The 18,399-nt window shown below is 24.7% G+C and overlaps 1 protein-coding gene and 1 long non-coding RNA gene across 3 annotated transcripts in view; both read left to right on the forward strand.

Moving 5' to 3' along the window:
• Positions 1-601: 601 nt before the first annotated feature.
• LOC139425151 (uncharacterized) lies at positions 602-8,606 on the forward strand. The gene is made up of 4 exons (XR_015432512.1): positions 602-4,288; positions 5,031-5,042; positions 7,578-7,595; positions 8,042-8,606. It is a non-coding gene; the product is annotated as an uncharacterized LOC139425151 (long non-coding RNA).
• Positions 8,607-9,217: 611 nt separating this feature from the next.
• Positions 9,218-18,399, forward strand: part of LOC107448023 (uncharacterized) — a 38,138-nt gene continuing 28,956 nt past the window's right edge. Inside the window, exons 1-4 of one of the 2 annotated variants that reach the window (XR_015432511.1) lie at positions 9,218-10,358; positions 11,516-12,374; positions 13,986-14,202; positions 14,320-17,761. The gene's annotated coding sequence lies outside the window, so the exon portion shown is untranslated. The remainder of the gene's footprint in view (positions 10,359-11,515; positions 12,375-13,985; positions 14,203-14,319; positions 17,762-18,399) is intronic. The other variant, XR_015432510.1, reaches the window with a different exon arrangement.

Raw genomic sequence — 18,399 nt, forward strand, 5'->3', positions numbered from 1 at the left:
TTAATGACCTACAGATAAGATGGATTTTTTGTTTTTGTTTTCAGAGTTATAATTTTATTAGCTATTTAATTAACTTTAACAATCTAAGATTTTTCAATACCTAAATTTTATGATTTACCTATAAATTGATTTAATTACTAAGGCATGCATCAGAGATTTTTTATGTTAAGTATAAATTTCATTAGGAACTGTAATATTACTTTAAAATAGGAAATGGATTTTGCTTTCTAAATAATAGAGTTTCTAACAAATTAATACAATCTAAAAAGACATAGATAGAATTTTTGATTTGTGACTTGAAAAAGGTTTACATACAAATAACATATTATACTAATAAAAACTTGCCTTTTTGTAAAAAAATAACGATGGAGTCAGTTTTTTTGAACAAAAATAGGAAATGAAACTTTTATTTTATGTTAATAACACAGAGAATAGTATTACGCTCTTAAAATTTCTTTATCTAATGATATTTATGGCATTAATCAAACTAAAATTTTAAAAAGATACAAAATTCATTCGTCTGTGTTGATATTTTTGTTAGTAATAGGAAGTCACTAGCTGTTAATAATATTTTTTGTTTCATTTCAGCATTAGTTCCTGGTATGTTAACATTTCTCTAAAAGGCATTAGAAATATATAAATAAATGGATCTATGTTTTTCCCTTCATTTCAAATTATCATATTAATTCAAAAATTTCATGTATTTTGGAATTATTATTATAATAATAGCTTAGGATTAACTGCTATATATACTCTTGGTAATATGTAAGTAATCCCAATTGCTACCGTGATGATTTTCTACATTGTTTTTTCTGTATCCGTCTTTTATATTGTGTTTGATTTCTTTAGTAACCTCTTAGCTTTTTAACTGCTTTTACGTGTTTAATTCACAAGCGTTAGTGAAAATTGACAGGTAAATTTTCTATCATATTGCATTTTTTACACATTATTCTTTTTACTGTAAATTTATGTATTCAATTACTGAATATAAGGAAAAAAAAGTAAAAAAATAAAGTTTCGGGGTCCAAACTAGGTTTATACATTAAATATTACGTAATTTCTAAAAATGCTATTTATTGCAAAGGTTATTCACACAGTTATAGATTGAAGTTTCATTTATTTTAACAACGCATTGCTTTGCAGATGGACTGAACGGTAAGTTTCATTCATTCTGAACAAAAATAATGTTCTCCAGAAAACAATTTCATTACGTAGAATTTTAAACTTTAAATAATTTGCAATTTAGTTCAAAAAAGATAAACTTCAAATGTTTTTAAGTTGATCAGGGGTTGTTTTCAAATTTCTTCGTCTTTAAAACTCTTTAGAATAAGCTTATACTCCCTAAAGCTGACCGATATAATAGAGAAAAAGTGGAAAAATAATAAAATAAAGAATTACAATCATGTTTTGAAGTGGGAAATTTCAAAAAAAGAAACATTATCAAACTAGGCATAATAATTTTAAGAAATATTAATATCTATAAAGTTACTTTTCTGATTAAAAGAACTCTATTTCAAGCTACCGTTTTTCATTTTGAGTTAAGTACATATATACTGAATGATAACGAAAATTAAAAGTAGAGAGACATAAATTGTTATAAATTACACAAGGTTCATGGATTTAATATTATGTAGTTGCTAAAACTTCCTTTCATTATATATGAGATTTGTGAACAGTCAGTGGTGATGTTTTTTCTCATTTCAATATTTATTGTTCAACAGATGTAGTAAAGGGTAAGTTTTTTTCATTCTGAATGAAAGTTGTTTTAAAAAAAATATTTTGTTTCACATAATTTTAGAAACAAGAGTAGAACAAGTAGAGTTAGTAATTGTTAGAACATAGAACAAGAATACACGGAGCATAAATTTAAAATACGTTTCCTACGGACCATTATTAGAAAACATTTTAAATTATTTCACTCTTTTAGAGCTAAATTATATAAATACACGCACCTTAATAATATTAGGAAGAAAATTATTCAAGAATGAAGTAAAAAAATGGTATTATAGTTTCTTTTATACTTTTTTAAAAGAATAAAGAGAATGAAATAAAATTAATTAGGAAACTTTTTTGTAAGTGGTAAACTAAACATGGTAATAGTAAAAAATACTAATACCTCTTCTCTAAATATATTTTTCTTATCAAAACACATTATTTATTGTTATTTATTATTTATTATATCTTTTTCTTGTTTTAAGTTATGCATGTATTAACTAAGAGCATGTATTAATTTTATTACTCTATTCATAACATCAATGGTCTTTTACATAGTTATACAGTGATGTTTCTATTTCTATATTTATTATTTGGCAGGTGGACTAAGTGGTAATTATTGCTTATTCTCCTCACTCCAGTATGGCGACATCGCGACAATTATCGTAAAATGTTTTCCGCATGGCAACAATATTGTCTCCTCAAAATATGTTTGGAAGTTATAAAAAAGTATTAAAGAAGTTTTTTTCGAGAAATCCATGCATTTAAAAAATTGCTGTTCAAATTTTATTCTGTGCGTAGGTTAAGTTTTAGTTTTAAGATGTTTCAAATGGAATAACGGTTATTTTTAAACTCTTATTATTTCGCTTATCGATATTTGTGAGAATAACAATTATAATGCATATACAAATTTTTATGTGGGCCCATGAACTCTGGTATTTTTTCATGTACTGAAGGTGTAATTGTCATCTATAAGACATAATTTTTGCACTTTTGAAGTTAACTTAATTTTTAGTAAATGTAGCATAATTGTAATGTTTTGTTAGTTCTTACTTTTTCTGTTTTCTTCCCTTACTTATTTGGTCTCAGTACTTTAATCTATGTATTAAATCTATTTGCCAATATTATTTTAGCTTTTTTTAAAATAAATTTTAATAAATTCTAATGTCCAATCATTATGGGATAAGGAACCTGATTAGTTTTAGGGTGCAATAAGATGGTAATTCATGACCATTGAAGTGTACCATAACATGAATCATGCAATCATGCAATAGAAAAGTTCGATCTCTCTTGTTCGATATTGTAAAGTTCAATATTTCTCAAATTTGTCAAAGATATTAATTTTTTGGACCACCAATGAATACCAAGGTGGTCGTATAGGATCACTATATTTCTATTGCTGGAGTGAACCAATTCTGAATAAAAAGGAATTTTTTTAGTGAAATACTAGACTTCATTTAATTTCAAATTCATTTAAAACTTAGAAAGTATGTGATAACATTACACAGAAATGATGCATATATACTATAATAAATGTACATGATAATAATATATAATGAAAGTAATACACTGAAAATAAATTTCTAATACTTAAGTGATTCACTCCTTGATTCAAAATCAGAATTTTATTTACTCAGAAAAATTCATTTCCTCTAACGCTAAAGTATATATAAATACATATGTAATAATAATACACGAAAAAAATAGTTGTACAAGTAGGAATGAAATTAGCAAATTACAAAATTTGCAGGAATTAAACTAAACAGTAGTTTAAAACATTAATAATACAATCTTCTTTAAAGATATTCCTCTTTTTAAATCATATTATCAACTAGCCATCATGTTTCTTTTTGAATTATTTTTTTACTTTCTGAAAGTTAATAAAAATAAAAATGGAGAATGAACTTTTAACATTCAAACTGGACGGCCTTAACAGAATTTGCTCGCAAAAAATATTATTATTATATAAATTATTTCTTCTACAGTTATAAAGAGATGTTATATTTATTTTAATATCGATCACTTTTCAGCTGGAAATGGTATGTTTTGCTCATTTTGTTTAAAAAATAACGTTTTATAATAGAAGTATTCTGTTGAAGTTTATACGAAAAACAAAATCATTTATAGTTAGACGTAGATGACGAATTTCAAATACTTTTTCTGTGAATTAAACTTTGAGGCAAAATTAGTCTTTAAAATTCTTTCATCTTTTAAAGCTGAGTTACATAAGTAAATATGTGATGAAAAGTTTAAAAAGAAAATAGTTCAAAAATGAAGTAATTTCAAAAATGAAGTAATCTAAAGATCTGTAGCTGTTAAACTAAACAAAAACTAAATATAACCTTCTCTCAAAACTAATAATGAATATATGAAAATCATTCATTCCTGAATAATGTGCTGTTACTTTTATTACTATTCAACCTGGGTATCATGAATCTTACAATACAAATCGGATTTATTCGTTAGATACTATGTAATTTGTGAAGTTTCTATTCATTATATGCGTAATTTTTATTCCGTCTTGTTGTGTTTTCTTTTTATTCTAATACTTAATATTCTTCAGCTGGACTAAATGGTAAGTTTTGTTAATTCTCTGCAAATAAATATTTTTTAACAAAAATATTCTATATCACTTTAAATAAAACACGAAATAAATTGCAATTTCGTAACATGCAAAGAATATCGATTTCAAATAATCTTAAAAGCAGATCAGTGTTAATTAAAAAACTTGCCCTTAAGAAATTTCAGAAAAGTTTTACCTGCTTTGACAATGATTTATATAAATAAATATGCCATAGAAAATATTCTATATCACTTTAAATAAAACACGAAATAAATTGCAATTTCGTAACATGCAAAGAATATCGATTTCAAATAATCTTAAAAGCAGATCAGTGTTAATTAAAAAACTTGCCCTTAAGAAATTTCAGAAAAGTTTTACCTGCTTTGACAATGATTTAAATAAATAAATATGCCATAGCAATGTTTGGAAGAAAGTGGTTTCAGGAAAGAAGTAATATATTACAACTATGATATGAATGAAAATATGTAAATGCAAGCATAGTAATTCTAAAAGAAGTATTACTATCTCAAAAAATAACAATGAATTCAATGTTCTCATCATTCAAAATCATTGATTCCTGAATAATATGCTGTTACGTTTGTTACTGTTCGACCTAGGTATAACGAATTTTAGAATACAAATCAGATTCATACGTTAAATATAATGTAATTTGTAAAACTTTCAGTCATTATTTGCATAATTTTTATATAATTTTGTTATGTTGCTTTTTATTTTAATGCTTACTATTTTCCAGCTGAACCAAAGGGTAAGTTTTGTTAATACTCGGTAAATGTTTATTTTTTTCACAAAAATATTCGATATCATTTAAAATAAAACACAAAATAATTTGGGATTTAGTAACTCGAAATATTGTCGATTTCAAATATTTTTAAAAGCAGATCAGTGTTAAACACAGAATTAGCTCATAAAAGCATTTAGAAAAACTTTGACTATGAGTTGTATTAAAAAATTATCATAACAGTGTTTAGAAAGAAATTAGTTTAAAATTGAAATAGAAAATTAAAATCAAGTTTTGAAGTGCAAAATCATTACTGACTAAACTAAACATAGCAGTTCTAGAAAATATTACTATCTTTCGAAAATAATATGAATATAATAAATAAATCATTATTTCTTGACAAATGTGCCATTATGTTTACCACAATTCTACCAGGGTATGTATAAATTAGATATCATGTAACTTGGAACGTTACTATTTATATATTTAGAATTTTTATACCGTTTTGTAGTGCGGTTTTTTTATTACAACATTTATTGTTTTGCAGATGGATTTTCATTTAAAAAATTAGACACAAAACATTTTTTCTCTCAATAAACATACTTTTTTTTCGACGGACTTGAATTTTTTTACTGTCAAAATAAGGGAGGTAACCACACTCTGTGAAATATGGTCCCAATAATTAAATCAGGAGAGACGTTTAAAGTTTTGATTCCGTAATTTAAATTTTTTGAGTATTTTGCCACATTTTGGAAACTTCTTAAGCAAAGAGAGGATTTTTTGCTCACAATTATAAAATTTGTTTGTTTAACCATAACTCCAAAAGAAATATTTCTTAAAAATTTCTTCTTCTTTCAATTTTTATATTTAGTAATAATGAAACATATTTTATATTACATTATTTAAGGAATGTCATTTTATTTGACAAAGTTTGAACGAAATGGTTCTGGAATGGAGCGGATAAATGGTTCTTGAGAAATCCGATTTTTAAAAACTCGAATATTTAAAATTCAAGATATGACTAACTACGCAAAAAGTAAAATTACTTTTAAAGGGCAGGAGGATACTTTCAAATTTTCAAATGCTTTTCTAACCAAACGCTTGGGATCAGATTTCCCAAATTGCAGCTATTCTTCATATGTTGAGGCTGAGAAATCCAAAGCAGTCGAGCGAAATGCATGTTTAAGTAGAGAAAATACGTTTCTGTGTCTGATTTCGTAACTTAAAATATCGCCGTCCCTAAATAATTAATGACTTTTAGGTCATCTCTTTAAACCATTAAGATTGAATTTTAGTACCTTAGAACCTCATCCATGGATTGAAAATCTTTCATGGTGCTCCGTGTTTTCTGCACTGTGTGTTAGGAAAAATATAAATAGTATAAGTGATTAGCAATTCATTTATCTTCAGGATTGAAGCCATGGAAGCTGCTGAATAAGCTAAATTATTTATTTCCCTACTCACTTGTTTAACGTTAAAAAAAATTAATAGCGTAAATGTTTGGCAATTCAGTAATCTTCATTATTGAAACCAGAGAACCTTCTGAATCAGCTAAAGCATTTATTTCCCTACCTAACCATCAAACGTTCGAAGAAAATATAAATAGTGTAAATGTTTGGAAATTCAGTAATCTTCATTCTTGAAACCAGAGAACCTGATGAATCAGCTAAAGCATTTATTTCCTTTCCTAACCGTGAAACGTTCGAAAAAATATAAATAGTATGAATGTTTGTCAATTCTGTTATCTTCAGGATTGAAACCAGAGAACCTGCTTAATCAGCTAAAGCATTTATTTCCTTACCTAACCGTGAAACGTTCGAAAAAATATAAATAGTATAAATTTTTGGCCATTCTGTCAGCGTCAGGATTGAAACCAGAGAACCTGCTGAATCAGCTAAAACATTTATTTCCTTATCATCCCGTCAAACACTCACTGTGAGTACGTTTTATAAAAATCACATAAATCAAGAAATTAATTTAGAGTAATATTAATTGCTTTGTTAGTATAATTAATTTATCAACTTAGATAACATTGTGGAAACTACATTTTATAGTATTTTTAAAGTTACATAATTTCTTTACAGTAAGGGTTAATAAATTTGAATTTTTTAAAAATAAATATTTCAATCAAATGTTTTGTTTCATTTTTATTTTATGAGAACATTCTTTAAATGACTTGAAGTCATGTGATAGAAAGATTTAAGTACCATAATTTTGCTTAAATATTTACGAATGAAGAGATAGAATTCAATGAAATATAAATTAATAATGTTAAAAATGAAATTTAATAAAGAAGTTTCCTTAAATAGAGATGCGTTTAAAAAGAAGTTTGAAAAATAGCAGAGAAAGGAGCTTACAAAATATACACCAGCTTTAAAATAATTTTTATGAGTGCAATCAATTTCGGTATTTCTAATTTGTATATAAAAGCAATACGCAATATTGTATACATTAAAGATGTTAAGTTTACATTTCATAGTTTTCTTAAGTCAAAATAATGGAGTAGTTATAGTTTCATTTCTCCACTTTTTTATGGATCATAGTTTTTATTTTCCTTTTTAGGTGATAAGCTTGTCCCTCGTGAGTATAAAACATCAAACTCCAATGTATTGCACATTGTTTAAATTGATAAAATTTTTTATGAAACATATTGTTGAGTAGCACACTCTAGATAATTTTCTAATTGTGTAATACGCTTATTAAAAATGTCTTTGAGCTAGTTTGAACACTAAATACATTAACACAACGTATTCTATAGGAAATGTTTTTAAATATGGAATAAGCTGACTAATTTAAATTACGAAATGAAAATTAAATTAAATTTTCTTCTTAATAACTTACAGATTAATACTAAACCAAAATTTAATCGATAAAAGTTTCATACTGAGAAAATGTTTTTAGATAAATTTTTTAGATTAAAGATTCTTCGTAGATAAAATTTCTTAATGTTGTATGAAGATTTTGTGTTGTTTTAATAGTTTTAATTTTGACTTTAAATTAAATAATTCTTTTTTGTTTCGTTTCAGCTCAATTACCTGGTATATAATTACTTATTTTTTTATAATAAGCCTTTATTATGAATTTTTTAAGACATTTTAATAAGATAGAAATAAGTTTCAGTTATTTTTGTTTTATTATTTTTGATTGAAATTGTTTAACTTATTGGAAATTATTTTCTAAATAAAATAATAACTCTGTAAATATCAAAAATACCTTTCATATTTTTGCTTAATTTATAATATTCTTTTTAGATGTTCTTATAAATACGTGGAAATTTTTATAATATTCTTTTAAATAAAAAAAATGGAAATAGCTATTCACAGCTATCATTAAATTTTTGAAAGAATTTTGAATATTTCAAATATTAAACGAGAAATTATGAAAAATTAAAATGCTTGACCATTTCTGTGAAACCGTCCTATTTTAAATATTTTAAGAATTTAGGCTATCATCATTTTTTAGACAACCTATCATATCTTTTTGAGCTCAGAAAATATATATTATATAAAAGTTTCAACATTTAAGTGACTGTTCTTCTTATACAGATTTAAAAAGGAATAAATTTGATGCTTGTAAGTAGAATAACATAGTGTTTGTTTTAATGTGTGAAAAAGCATATACTTTAAAAATATGTTGATTAAATATATATTAAATGAGTTGCTTGTGTATATTGTTACTTCTTTTCTGTAAAATACATTTAGCTTAGTAAAACTTGTTTGATTCATGTTTAATTATAAAAAATAGATGTATTGATTTAGTTGCTCAGAATGATATATTTTAATACTGGTAGTATATTTAGTTTATACTTTTTTAAATAACTTATTTCATTTTTATATGAGCTATTATATATGCATGCATAAAGTGACAAATGAAAAGCAATAACATTTTTTAAAATTTATATTTATTATTCAAAATGAAATTTATAGAAATTAAATTTAGTATATCTAATGCTATTTTTATTATTGCTTCGTAATTGAAATTAATATATTTCTAATATATTGTTATACAGTTGGAGCAATTGGTAAGTTTTTTTTACGAATAAGCTAATTGGATTCAGATCAAGTTTAGCTTCATTCCCAATTTCCAGGCAAAATAAAATAAAAATACTTTAAAGTCAATTCAATAAAAATGGATTGGAATATGTGTTGTGTTAATTTTGTTAGTACTTAAAATGAATTTTACTGAATTTAACAATAAACTGAAATTGAAAATTTAGCATTTCAAGAAGTGTAAAAAAATAATATTTATTGCAAAAAAAAGTTGGCATTAATGATATATCATTTTGGTGTGCATTCCAAAATATTATAAATTTATGTTTTGGGACAAATTTTTTCCCCCGATGAAATAAAATGGATGCATTTTTTTTTAAAAAACTGAAGTATTTTTGAAGTATATTTTATGATTTTTAAGCACAGTTTTCAACCGTCAAGTGGTTCTCATTCTAACTGTAATTGAACACTTACGACCACGATTGCTTGAAAGATTTAGCTCTGAGTTTTCTGATATTTATTTATGTAGTACACACTAAAAAATTTGAATTTGTTTCAAATAGTAGAGGAGGGTGATATTATAACTCGTTAAAAAAAGACTTTTTTAAAATGAAAAAAAAAAAACAACATAAATTGGTAACACATTAATATTTATTTGAAATTTCTTTCCTTTTCCTCCTTGTGAATAGGGAAAAGTAATAGACCTTTTATTAAAGCAAACAAAAAGGCGAATGAAGCACAAATGAATGTACATAATCATGCATTTATCTTTATTCCCGTTGTTTTTTGTTTTAGTCTCCATTGTCCAAAATATTACCCTTTCCTTTGTCGGATAGGCATTTTTTGATTGTAACCATTTTAAATAAATGACGGCTAATAGTGAAATGCATTTACAAAAAAACCCCAAAATAAATAATTTTTTTATTTGAGTGTAAAGAATAAAGTTATAGCTATATCTTTACCGTGTGCTGCTTATTTCCTAAATACAGACCTTGAGCACCTTAATGAAATATTTTAAGAATCAAACAGAAGGCACGTACAGAGTATAAGAAGTCTCATTTGGAAGTAAATGAAAAAAGTTCGTCTTCAGGCATAATAAATGTTTTCAGGCTTCTGAAATTTTATGTTTATGATTCGTAATAGAAATGAAATACTTATAACTGTTTACAGAATTTCTTTAACTGCTAAACTAATATAGTTTCATTTTTAGATAATGGACTTGACCCTTGTGAGTAAAAAACAACAAACTATAAAAAATAAATTGTGCAAAACATGTGTTATACATTTTGAATACTTTATATTTCATATGTGCTTTCTTTATTTTAATATTTTTGTTTTACAGTTGGACCAATAGGTAAGTTATTCTAATTCGCGGTAGAGTTAATAGGTTTCATTTTATTTAAAATGAAAATTAATTTATAATTCGATACTAGTGCATCTGAAGCATGTGTTACTACGATATATAACTAGTATGTGAGCAAGGATATTTGCTAGGTGATTGGAAAAAGGGAGAGTTTGAAATTTAAAATGTCAGCAAATATGTAATATATATTAATTAATATATAATAATTAATATATATTATATTAATTACAATATTAGGAGGGTTAAAATTTGCAATATACTGCGCAAATTATGTTACAGAATTACGAAATCAATATTTTTTTTATTTACTTGAAATCGAAAATACTTTTTTTCTATCAGGAGTCTCTTATTAAGGTGTCCTTTTGGACTTCTGAACTCTTAATTTAGCCCTGAGGGCAGGAAAATCTAGTTTTGTAAAAACTGTTACCCTGAACAGGAAACAACAATGAATTAAAGAAATATAAAAAAATCGTTATGGAAATTTAATCACTGAAGTAAATCGATGATAAAATGATCGATTGGGACCATATTTAAAAGTTGTCATAGGGCGTAAGACGTAAAATCACGAGTTTAGGGACTTAATTTGATGTAGAATTATCTGAAAACATATGTTAAAACTTTTATTATACACTTACTTTTAAAAGACACACAAAACTAAAATATGTGATTCAAAATCTTCAATAAAATAAGAAATTTATGCAATGAAAATTAGTATTCAAACTGAAAACCATATTGTTAAAATCAGCGCCCAAAATGTACTCAGAAAAAGTAGTGTAAGTTATCCTGTGGCCAAAGTATACCACTTTTGCGTAGCCCGTGACAGACCGCACAGTTCGTATCAAAACTTTATGAATCAATCTCGTTGGCCTGATTTGTTGGCCTCGTAGCCTGGTTGACCTGATTCTGACAGAACAAATATTACCATTTGTATTTCAATTTCATACGCAGTTTCAAAACATACAAACTTGTTTACGTATTTAAAAGATGTAAGGTTAATAAATAGGGTAGGTTATATAAATTATTAGGTTAATAAATTCTATATAGGTTAAGATTATATTAGGTTAATAAATTCTCTGAATAAATAGGGTAGTTATACTTTTTATTTTAATTTGTATTGTGTGCATCATAACTTTTGTTTTCTTATTTAGAATATAAGACCATTAATCCTTGTGAGTATGAAATATAAAATATTGCTTTTTTAATGCAAATTTTTTATTTTTGTATAGTGTTATGTACGGTTTCAAAATCTTGCCAAATTTTACTTTTCATAATTATAGTTTTATAAAATTCTTTTCTAAAGTCTTAAGAAATATTTCAAAAAAGGAAGCTTTTTTTTAACTTCTATGAATTAATAATTTTTATAATTATTTTTCAAAAATTCTTTAATTTTTATAGTTTTAAATACTCTGTTATGTTAGTGATAAACGAAAATTTTGTATGGCATTGTTATTTCGTAAATGCAAAGCATGCTTAAATAAATCATTGTAAAAATCACAATTTCTGTAACTTGGATGCATGATTATATTAAATATGATTTCAATAATTGAGTAAAATTAAAGTATATACATTTATCTACTTTTATTAATCAAAACGCGAAAATTTTTTGAAAATATGCGTAAACTTAATACAACTATTTAAAATTGTTCTCAAATAAAGGAAGTATTTTTTGTAAAAATTTGGAGTTAGAGAAAGAATGAAAGGTTTAAAAACATTTAATTATCAGCTGCATGCTTAAAGCTTTTTTTTTTATCAAGAGTCAAGAGATATTAAGAAGATATCGGTGTTTCAAAAAAAACTTGTTTTGTGAAACTTTTCTTTTAATATTTCTTATGGTTGCTTTTCCAGGTTTTCCTAAAATATCACCTATTTGTTTTTATGTATTGGAGTATGTATGTGTGTGTCGAAGCCGTATTTTTCTTAAATATGATTTTTAAAAATTATATTAATTAACCCAAATGAATTAATTTTTTTAAAATACAGATTTAAGACATAGCAGATTTGATGCTTGTAAGTAGAAAAACTTTTATTTTAAGCTGTGAATAAAAATAAATGTTTGAATCATGTTGAATCAAAAATTAAATTGAAGGCTTTCAAGTTCACTAAATTCTGTTTACTTCATTTTTATAGAAATATTTAACGTAAAATAAAACTTTTATCAATGACCAGTTAAGGGAAATTATTTTTATTTATACTTTTGATATAAAAAATCTGATTCTAATTAATTCTCTAAACTACGCTATTTTTAATATTATTTTAACATTTAAGCTCTTCATTTACTTCGTATTCATTCGTATCTAATTAATGATAGTAATCATACTATTTTATTGAGGGAGATACAATTTATTTATTTTATATTTCAAAGTTAGATAAATTTAAGAACATAATTTAGCTTGAAACTGAATTCACATTAAAAAATTATGGATCTTGCAGATAAAAGAAGTCAAAAATTCAATGTTAAAAGTGAAGTTTTCTATTTTTTGATTTTTGCACGGATTTTTGCAAAGGAAAACTTCAAACAAAAGATATTTATAATGCACCTTTATGCTAGATCAATCAATTAACTTTAAAAAAAATCTTTAAATATATTGAACAAATTATAAAAAAGCAAATGTTTTATTCAAACGTTGGAATTATCTCTACTAACGAATAACTAACAGCAACAGCGGTAACTTCCGGGCATGTTTCTTATTTTAGTGTGTATTTTTTGTACGCGTAAACAGTTGGATATATAATATCGATTGTCATTGGAGTTTAGTGTAAGCGTAACGCTTTGAGGATTAAGTGCAAAAATGTTGAAACCACTTTAATATTATATAAAATCTCATACAAAGGGGAAAAGTCTTATCATTAATTTAATCAAATAAAATACTTTTTTTGTAAGAATAAAATGATTTTCTATGTAATATTTCTCTTCTATCACGTATTCTAATTCTAGAATCTTTCAAAACTTCTAAAACGCTCTAAAGTAAAGGAATGTTGTTTTGAGTGTTTTTAACAATATTTTAATCGACTTAGATAATATAGATGACAGAGACAGATACACAATAAAATAAATTTCTCTGTAAATAAAAATAATTTTATTTTTATAAATTCTTTCGGAATCAGTATAAATTAATTTGAATAATAAGCATTTCTTTTCAAAGTTTGTTTAAAACTTTGTTTAAAACTTTGTTAATATCTGAATGATAATATTTTTGCCTGAAATGCAAAGAATAAGCTTTTTTTATTGTAAAATTTATTGCTTTTTCTCTTTGAAATGTGCTTCTATATCCATATCTATTCACAAATATATCTCTCAAAACACAGTTAAATAAATATCTCAAAGATAATTAGTGTGTTAAATTTACTCCTTGAATTTTTCAATACAGTATTAAATGTAACCCATTACATATAATATTTAATTATATCATAATTAAATTTTTTAATATGTTCACGCCAGTACTCGTAAAAAAAAGAGAAATAGTTTTCAGAAAAATACAAAAAAAAGTATTTACCTTTTAAACTAAATTTTATAAAAACATATATTTTGTAATATTTGAAACATTTATTCTACGCAATTAAATTTTATGTAGTTCATTTTATGTTTTCTTTAAAATTAAAATATTTCTTGTTTCACAGTTGGAGCAATGGGTAAGTATTTTAATTCCTTACAAATTAGCACAATAAGTATTTGATTATTTAGAAAATATATATAGTTATAATTAACTTGAAACACAAAATCTTTAGATGAAAATTCTGAACTAAAGGTGTTAAGTTCATATTTCCTAATTCTGTTGATTTAAATGAAGAAGTTATAGTTTTTCATTTCATTATTTAGATGATGGATTTGACCCCTGTAAGTATTAAATAACAAATTATTGGCGAATTAAATAATTCAAAAATGATATTTTTTCATGTTTTATATCTTTACATTTTGTTTGTTTGCTTTATTTTAATATTCATTGTTTCACAGATGGACCCATAGGTAAGTGATGCTTATTTTGATCAAAAAAAGTTTTCAACTGAAATATATTCTTTAATTTATTTAAAAAAAAAAAAAACCATTTATGATTCAATAACATGCATAAAATATGAATTTAAAATATGTAATCATAGAATCAAAATTATTGTGTAGACATAGATTTTCTTTTGGATGAGTAATAGTGGAAAATATGTAATAACTATTTTATTTATAAGCTGAATAACTATAACTATTAATAATCAGACTAACTATTTTATTAATAATTTAATAACTATTATAATAACGATTATTAATAAATATTATAATAACCATTGTTGATAGCTATTCTCTTAATTATAATAACTATTTTATCAATAATCAGAAAATTCCAAGATATAAAATGGAAAAATCTGTAAATAGTAAGACGCACATAATAATTCTAAAACAGATATTATAAATTTGCTAAAGATTATTACATTGTTGGTTTATAAGCTTAATTTGTATGAACGTAATATTTTTATTTCAATTAGAAAGTTAACTTAATAATGCGAAAGTATGTTTTAAAAGAATTAAAAACCATAACTTGCGCAGAAATCTACAGTAGAAGAAATACATTACAATGAAATAAGATTGAATAAGTTAATCAAATTAATCAAATAAAAAGTAGAAAAAATAAACTTTCAAGAAGAATTAATGACTTTCAGAAAGACAAATCATATATATTTTACTATGCCCCATCATTCATGGTTAACTATTCCACTTTAAAATGTAAGGCATCTACCAATTTAAGAACTATTATTTTAGAGTTTAAATTTTTATAAAACTTAGGTATCTACATTCACTCTTTTTCTACTTGCTGAATATTTTCTTAAATGAGTAAAAAATAAGCTAGGGGGATTTAAGTTGCCCCTCAATACTCGGCTTATGATCATTGATGAAATTGTAACAAATGTCTAAAATAAATGTATATAAACTGATCAAAACATTTAGTATTAAAAATAGTGTAAGTAGTATTTTCTTTACATTTTTGTTTCAGAGAGTTTATATTTTAAGCAAAATTAAAAATGAAATACGTTATAATAATCCTTAAAACTTATGTGATTACAATAGTTTAATCTATGAATAACGTTGTTTATGTTGTTTAACGTTGTTAACTATGTTAACGTTGTTAACGTTAATGTTATGTTTAATATTGAAATATGTATTATTTGTTTGAAATAAATTAATTTATCTCCTAAAATGCATTTTTACAGATAACAATATTGCGTACAAACAAAAGTAAACACGTATTTCAAATATTATAGAATGCCATGAAAACCCTTCAAATCTAAAATAGAATATAGATTAGGTCAATTAAAAGAAAAAAATCCTTTAATGTAATAAAATATGCTCCGAAATTTTACAAAAACAAGAAACTCTGACATGAAAATTCAAAATCAGACTCAATATATTCCTACTATAAGCAATAGCCCTAACTGATTAAGCAATAATCGTTCTAAGTAATCTCTATGCCTTTAACCCTAAATGACAGAATAATTCATATCTGAGTTTTCTGTCATATTTTTCTCTAGTTTTTAAAAGAACTTTTCCGCATTATTGAAGTTGCGTTCGGTGTTTTTTCCGCACACATGTCAAAAAATACATGCTGGTATATCTATTCTTAATGTTGTGTTAAGTATATGCATTAAGGTAATGTTATGTTCTTAATGTTATGTTATTCTTATTGATATGTTAGGTACATAAATCATTGTTTTTCTGAGCTAACTTTTGTTTTTAACAGTTTTTTTCACACTTAAATTTATTTTCCTACTTAGATAATAAACTCATTGACCCTTGTGAGTATAAAGTGTCACATGTTGTCTGTTTTGTTACATAAGATTATAATTGTTCCATTAAATTTCCTTCGGAAAAAGGAAGTTTTTTTTATCTAATGTTTCTTTATTTAACATCTTATTTAATTCCTAAGTGATATTCTAAATTATTAAATTATGTTGGGTTTTATATAAAAAAAGTAATGCTAACATACTTTAAGTTTTAAATATTACTTTAACACTCCTTTAATAGACAACATAAAATTATTTTTTCGTAAAGAAACAAACATATTTTAATTGTAACATTATATTTAAATGCTGTTTCATTATGTCTAGCTCAGAAACAACCAGTTTATATTGATACAAAGTTTCATTGAATACTGTTGAACAAATGGAGAAACAAGTGATTCATTTCACTTGTCCTAAATCTGATATAATTGATATTTAGCTACGTAATATGTAACTGAAATTAAAGTAGTAAGTGCTTAAAATTAAAAACTGATCCATACGATTTAGACGCAGGTGATAAATATTCCTGTAATATTAGATCTCAATAGTACACGTAAGCTTACGAAATATATTTACATAGAATATGTTTGTAAATATATTCTTATGACTATAAACTACTTAATGTTTCATACTATAAAAGACTTCAGTTATTTTATTACACATTCATAAAATTGTTTTGGTAACATTTTGATTAATTAAGAGATAATGTAATGATTTTTCATTTAGTTTTTATTTTTATGAGTCAAAAAATAAAATATAATATGAGAAAATTAGACTATAAGGTTTGTTAGCATTTAATTTTCAGGGACTTTAGTTACAAAATCCGAAAGTCATTAAAATGATTTTCTTGATTACTGATCCTTGCATCCAGTTTAAATTTTAAAAAAATCAGTTCTTTTTTTATTTTTTAATATACTTTTAAAAACGTGAACAAAATTTAAAAAATAAACATTTCTGATGAAAATGTTTAATTTAAAAAAAACATTAATCTGTAATTTTTGAATTTATTCTCAGATTAAGGAAGTCTTGTGTAAAGTGTAAAATGTGGAAAGTTTAGGGAAATAAAAATTCTGTAAAAGTATTATATAGTCAGCCGTATGCATAAAACTAAATTTTCTTTTGAAAAGACCAGTATATAAAAAGGATGGTAAGTATTTGAAAACATGTTTTGTGAATAGCTTTGTGCGACATAATATATATAAATATATATACATATATAGAGTGAGGCTATTTACGAAACATATTTTTCATAGACTAATTTAATAGAAGACTAATTTACTTTCCAGAAAATAATTGTACAATGTTTTTATATTTCCTAAGACTGATTTCCTATAACGTATTAAAATGTCATTTAGTATCATCTTCCCCTACCTTTTTTTAATATAGTTATATTCCAGTTTCTTTTAGACCAAATATTCTTTTCCAGCTGAATTTCCCCCCAAAAATTTTACAGGAATATTCCAATATGACGTAGTATTTATTGTAATGTAAACACATCTGGGTAAATTTTGTTATTTGTGCATGTACTTGTATAGAAACCAGTGTTTTACTTAAATCACTAGCTAAAATACTATATGAATATTAGCTAAAAGTCATTATTTATCTAGATTTTAGAAACACCAGATTCGATGCATGTAAGTAAAAAGAAACATTATTAGTAGTTGTTATAAGCTGCTATCAAAAATATATTTTTGAATCGTATTGAATCTTTTTAAAAACCGATATGTATTATCACAATACCATTTGTTTAATTCGTTTCTATATGTTACTGGCAAAGTATGAAACGACGCCATTATATAGAATGTCTAGGCATTCTATATAATGCTGGACGTTTTTAGGGAAAGTATGAAATATGAGAAGTATTACACACTTTCCCTAGGCATTGTATATAATGCCTAGGCATTCTATAGAATGACAAATGCTATTTAGGCAAAGTATGAAATAAACGTCCTGATGAGGTTATTATGCAAATGATGTAAATGTTACTGTGAATGACCGAAATCGGTGGTTGTTGACTTTCACTGGTGAATGTTAACAATCACAAAGTCGCTTTGGTGAATGTCAGAAATATTTATTACATCCGTTTTGATATAAATTTATTCGTGGGTATAATTACATTTATTCGATACTTTAACACTTACTGACGATAGATTAGAAGAAACATTAGTGTTTGGAGTATCGAGCAAATATATACCGGGCAAAGGCACTTGACCTTAAAAAAACATCAGTGTAGGATATACCGGACAAATGTATACCGGGCAGTGGCACTGAA

Source organism: Parasteatoda tepidariorum, chromosome 3, assembly GCF_982258835.1.
Source record: "Parasteatoda tepidariorum strain Cologne lab strain chromosome 3, Ptep-v5.0, whole genome shotgun sequence".
NCBI classification, from domain to species: Eukaryota; Metazoa; Arthropoda; class Arachnida; order Araneae; family Theridiidae; genus Parasteatoda; species Parasteatoda tepidariorum.